This window comes from Bubalus kerabau, chromosome 9 (genome assembly GCF_029407905.1).
Source record: "Bubalus kerabau isolate K-KA32 ecotype Philippines breed swamp buffalo chromosome 9, PCC_UOA_SB_1v2, whole genome shotgun sequence".
In the NCBI taxonomy this organism is placed as follows: domain Eukaryota; kingdom Metazoa; phylum Chordata; class Mammalia; order Artiodactyla; family Bovidae; genus Bubalus; species Bubalus kerabau.
Window position 1 is genome coordinate 25,074,795 of NC_073632.1, and position 6,203 is coordinate 25,080,997.

Here is a 6,203-nt window from a genome sequence, read left to right on the forward strand (position 1 = left end):
AAGACCTCCCTTAACATGGTAAATGATATTTACCAGAAACCTACAGATAATATCATACTTAACACAGAAAACTGTTTTCCACCTAAGATAAGCTCAAGGCAAGAATGTGTATTTGTGCTCATAATTTGTATTAGAAATTGTATGGCAGTGTTAGCCAGTGAAGAAGAAAAGAAAGAAAGCAAGGAAGGAAAATAAAAGAAGGAATGAAGGATGGTTGGAGAGAGGAAGGAAGGAAGAAAAATAAAGAAAAGAAGGAAGAGAGGAGGAAAGGAAGGACAGAAAGGAGGAAAGAAAAAGTATGCAGTAAATCTATGTTTATAGATGACATGATAAAAAAAATCCTAGAAAATATCCAAATGTCTCAAATTTTAAGCCATAAGGACATAAGATCAATTGCCTCTCAAAATTAAAAAAAAATACAAAGTTCAAAAATTGTTATCAAGTGAATAAGACAAATTAGAGACTGAATAGGAGAAAATGTTTAAAAAGACACATCTGCTAAAAGATTGTTACCTAACATATGCATTCTTAAAACTCAACTATAAGAACACATCTGACTTTAAAATGGGCAAGAAAGCTTACACTACACCAAAGAATATACACAGATGGCAAACAATCACATGAAAGATGCTTTATATCATGCCATTGAAAGTGAAGTGAAAGTGTTAGTCTGCTCAGTTGTGTCCAACTCTTTGCAATCACATGCATTGTAGCCCACCAGGCTCCTCTGTCCATGGACTTCTCCAGGCAAGAATACTGGAGTGGGTAGCCATTCCCTTCTCCAGGGAATCTTCCTGACCCAGGGACTGAACTCTCATCTTCTGCACTGCATGTAGATACTTTACTGCTGAACCACCAGGAAGCTCAAATTAAACATAATCTTAGTTAACAATAAAGGACAGAAATGGTAAGGACCTAAAGGAAGCAGAAGATATTAAGAAGTGGCAAGAATACACAGAAGAACTGTACAAAAAGATCTTCATGACCCAGATAATCATGATGGTGTGATCACTCACCTATTGCCTGACATCCTGGAATGTGAAATCAGTGGGCCTTAGGAAGCATCACTATAAACAAAGCTAGTGGAGGTGATGGAATTCCAGTTGAGCTATTTCAAATCCTAAAAGATGATGCTGTGAAAGTGCTGCACTCAATATGCCAGCAAATCTGGAAAACTCAGCAGTGGCCACAGGACTGGAAAAGGTCAGTTTTCATTCCAATCCCAAAGAAAGGAAATGCAAGAGAATGCTCAAACTACCGCACAATTGCACTCATCTCACACGCTAGTCAAGTAATGCTCAAAATTCTCCAAGCCAGGTGTCAACAGTACGTGAAACATCAACTTCCAGAAGTTCAAATTGAATTTAGAAAAGGCAGAGAAACCAGAGATCAAATCACCAACATCCATTGAGTCATCGAAAAAGCATAAGAGTTCCAGAAAAACATCTGCTTCATTGACTACACTAAAGCCTTTGACTGTATGGATCACAACAAACTGGAAAATTCTGAAAGAGATGGGAATACCAGACCACCTGACCTGCCTCTTGAGAAATCTCTATGCAGTTCAGGAAGCAACAGTTAGAACCACGCATGGAACAACAGACTGGTTCCAAACTGAGAAAGGAGTACACCAAGGCTGTATATTGTCACCTTGCTTATTTAACTTACATGCAGAGTACATCATACAAAATTCTGGGCTGGATGAAGTACAAGCTGGAATCAAGATTGCCAGGAGAAATATCAGTAACCTCAGACGACACCACCCTTATGACAGAAAGTGAAGAGAACTAAAGAGCCTCTTGATGAAAGTGAAAGAGGAGAGTGAAAAATCTGGCTTAAAACTCAACATTCAGAAAACTAAGATCATGACATCCGGTCCCATCACTTCATGGCAAATATACGGACAAACAATGGAAACAATGACAGACTTTATTTTGGGGCTCCAAAATCACTGCAGATGGTAACTGCAGCCAGGAAATTAAAAGACACTTGCTCCTTGGAAGAAAAGTTATGACCAACCTAGACAGCATATTAAAAGGCAAAGACATTACTTTGCCAACAAAGGTCCGTCTAGTCAAAGCTATGGTTTTTCCAGTAGACATGTGTGGATGTGAGAGTTGGACTGTAAAGGAAGCTAAGCGCTAAAGAATTGATGCTTTTGAACTGTGGTGTTGGAGAAGACTCTTGAGAGTCCCTTGGACTGCAAGGAGTTCAAACCTTTCAATCCTAAAGGAAATCAGACCTGAATATTTATTGAAAGGACTGATGCTGAAGCTGAAACTCCAATACTTTGGCCACCTGATGCAAAGAAGTGACTCCCTGGAAAAGACTCTGATGCTGGGAATGATTGAAGGCAGGAGGAGAAGGGGACAACAGAGAATGACATGGTTGGATGGCATCACCAACTCGATGAAAATGAGTTGAGCTCTCAGAGTTGGTGATGGACAGGGAAGCCTGGCGTGCTGCAGTCAGTGGCATCGTAAAGTGTCTGACGAGACTGAGAGTCTTAACTGAACTAAACTAGTTAACATATAATCAGGCTTCTTGTATACATGCCAATCCTGTTGTAAATTCACACAGAAATGCAGAGGATCTTTAGTAGCCAAAACAATTGTGAAGAAGAATGAAGTTGAAGAACTTAAACTACATGAATTTAAGGCTTATTTTTTAATTTATCTTTTAATTGAAGGATAATTGCTTTGCAGAATTTTGTTGCTTTCTGTCAAATCTCAATATGAATCATCCATAGGTATACATATATCTTTTATATACTCCTTTTAAAAGGCTTATTTTAAAACTATAGTAATTAAAAACATGTGGTACTCGCTTAAATAAGGGGAGTTAGATCCGTGGACTATAATAGAGTATCCAGAAATAGACTCAAACCATATGCTGTCAATTGAATTTCGAAAAAGATTCTGGTGGGAATGTAAAATGGGAGAATTGCTTTGGAATGTAAGAAACTGTTATTAAAAATTTAGAGATAAAACATCATATGACTCTGTCATTCCACTTCCACATATTTACACAGAAAAACAGTAAAGTCCTCATCCTAGGAAGAATTATGTGTGAATACTCATGCTAGTTTCATTTATAAGGGAAACAGTGGTGAATGGGCTTACAGAGGTGCTTTATATGTAGTGTATACACTGGGATAGTTCTCCTCAAGAAGAAGGAAGAAAATATTGGTACAAGCAACTGCATAGGCCAGTCTCAGAACAATTATGTTGTGTGAAAAAAGCCAGACAAAGAACGATACCTACAGTATGATCCTACAGTTCAAATGTCTATAAGATGCACACTAATGCTTAGTGACAGAATGCAGATCAATAATTTCAAGTGTTGGGAGGGGAATGAGAGGGGCAAGGTGGGCTTACAAAAGGGCACAAGGAAACTGTGGGATGAAGAATATGCTCATTGTCTTGATCATGGTGATAATATCATAGTTGACATGTGTCAGAACATCAATTTTACATCTTAAATATGTGCAATTCTAAAATATGTGTAAATGACAGTTCTAAGTATTGACAAGGATATGGAATAATAGGTCTTTCACATATTGTTGTGTAGAAATGCAGACCAGTTTGGAAAACTACTGGGCCTTCTTTATAAAATTCAACATACACCTGCCTTTTGATTGAAACAGTCCACTACTCGTTACTTACTCAGTTTCAGTGAAAAGATTTGTCGCTATGAACATTGTACAAGAATGTTCATAACAGCATCATACCTAGTATCCAAAGACTATAAAAGAAACTCAATTACTCACAAGAGGTGAATAGACAAATAGATTATAATTCAGTAGAATATTTCTAAATAATAAAAAAGAAATGGATTACTGATAAACCGAACAATGGGTAAGAATCTTTAGTACACCAAAGAAGCCAGGCATGAAGGAGTACATGTTCTAATGGTTCTATTTCTGTGAAGTTTTAAAAAGGCAAAACCATACTATGGTGACAAAAATCAGAAAATCCCCCAAGTGTAGGGGAGGGGGGAGGACTGTTTGAAAAAAAAGAACAGGAGAGAATAGGGGCTTCCCAAGTGATATAGTTTCCCAAGTATATCCCAACTTCCCAGGTTGTATTTTCCCAAGTATATATTCTAGTAAAGAATCTACCTGCCAATGCAGGAAACAGGATTCTTTTTAGACTATTTGCTTTGTAAATTTGGTCATTTGTTGCTATGATCTAGCAAGAGGATAGAAGTTGTACAGACATAAAACAGCTCATGAGATAAAGTCTAATTGGAAGACCATGATAGAAGCAAAGATTTGACAAGTCTGCAATTGGAGCATGTTTTCCAGAAGTGATTGAGAGAGTAGTGTTTAGCGGGGTGTTTTTTCATTTGTTTGTTGTTAGCTAGCAGGTGAGCTTGGTAGGTGAGGCTCAGCAGTTGAAATGTGAAACTGTCTGTCTCTTGGACAGGAAGTAGTAGTTGAAGGAGAAGCTCTAAGAAACCAAAGGAAGGTACTCAAGAGAGAATTAATATTTAAACTCTGAAAAGTAACCAAAACACCTGGGTAGGATTCTAACACCTCAGAAGCCTATAGCAAGAGAAGCAGTTGGATTTCCAGGCAATAGTACTGGAGTGGATTGCCATTTCCTTCTCCAGGGGATCTTCCCAACCCAGGGATTGAACCCGGGTCTCCTGCATTGTAGATAGATGCTTTACTGTCTGAGCCACCAGGGAAGTCCTAGGTGACAGCAGAGGAATCTAATAGAAAACACTGGTGTTGTTCCCTGAACCTGAAGATTGTTTATTATCCTCCAGAATATTTTTCTTCTTACCATGTTTGCTGCTTTGTTTTCCCTTACAGTTCAGGAGTCCTGTTATTGCTTACAAAGTGCTGCTTAACAACCTCCTATGGAAATAGGGGGTGTAGCTCAGTGGTAGAGCATGTGCTTTGCATGCACAAGGCCCTGGGTTCAATTCCTAGCACCTCCATCTGTCCTTTTCTCTCAGTTCTCTCACAGCTAAAATTTTTCAACACGACAATGCCCTTGAAGCTAAGCAGTACAACAAATATTATCCTCTTCTTATAAAAAAGAAACAAATTTTGATCATTCCCCTTCAATCTAGACTTCCAAATTACCTTTCTCAAAAATATGGTAAAAAGGAGAAAAGAGCAAACAGCCACCATGACACATCCTTACCATCTGCTGCCAGATCCACGGTACTTAAACCTTAATGCTACCATAAATATCATGCTCCACAGAAGGACCATAGTTGTTATAATATTAACCTTTTAAACTTTTTGTATGTAACACTTCATCCCACCAGATTTTGAGTAAAGCACTGCTCCAGAAAGCTGCAGTACACTTATGATTTTACTTCCAGGTCATTTGGCACATTGGTGCCAATGCCGAAGAGTGAACTGTGAAACCACACAATCAAGTGTTCACATGCCTTTAGGCACTGACTCTGATTATGTGTATTGACTCTGATTATCTGCCCAGCCTCAATCGCTACCACACTCTTGCAGCAATTCACATGCCCATGATACAGGATACAGTACTACTCGTATGATCTCGAAACTGATAAACTCCAAATTAATCTCAGAAATAAAAGTTGACCATTTCTAAAACTGCTTTTCTTAAAGAACTGTTATGAAATTGTCCTCTACACTCTCAGGCCAAATCAAGAAATAAGGAAAGAAATAGAAATAGTTTGATTTCTCATTGAAAAGGTTTCTATTTGAAAAGCAAGCTCATAAATTGAATATATGATTGAAACAATACTCAGGGGGTACTATTATGAAAACTCTCTTACTCTCTTAGAACTCTGTTTCATGATTTTAGTTTGATTTCATCTTTTTCCTCCTACCCCTTCCTCTTCTTTTTTTAAAAAGATTTTTAAACATTATTGATTTCATAAAATAAACATCTGCTTGGATGAAAAACTTGATACCATTTTTATGTCAGTTATCAGATTTCAAATAGATTTGAAATTCCATTTTCCTGATTTCTTATCTATTCTTTTCTGAGGCTATATATCTCTATCAAATTTATTTGAAGAAGCATTCATAAGTCATAAGTCATTGAGTTCACCATAAGGACACCTAAGAAAATGTCCTTTACAAACATCATTCTCCAAGATCTCTTATGGGGGAACAGCTAAAAGCTACTTTACATTAGTGAAGTATTCCCAGTTTTCCAAAGCTGTCCAAAGAAGGAGTTTAAAAGAGCTCTCAGGACATGTTT

General features: G+C 37.6%; 1 non-coding gene across 1 annotated transcript; it reads left to right on the forward strand.

Annotated features, from left to right (window-relative positions):
- Positions 1-4,875: 4,875 nt before the first annotated feature.
- Positions 4,876-4,947, forward strand: TRNAA-UGC (transfer RNA alanine (anticodon UGC)). Its single transcript has one exon. It is a non-coding gene; the product is annotated as a tRNA-Ala (tRNA).
- Positions 4,948-6,203: the final 1,256 nt, after the last annotated feature.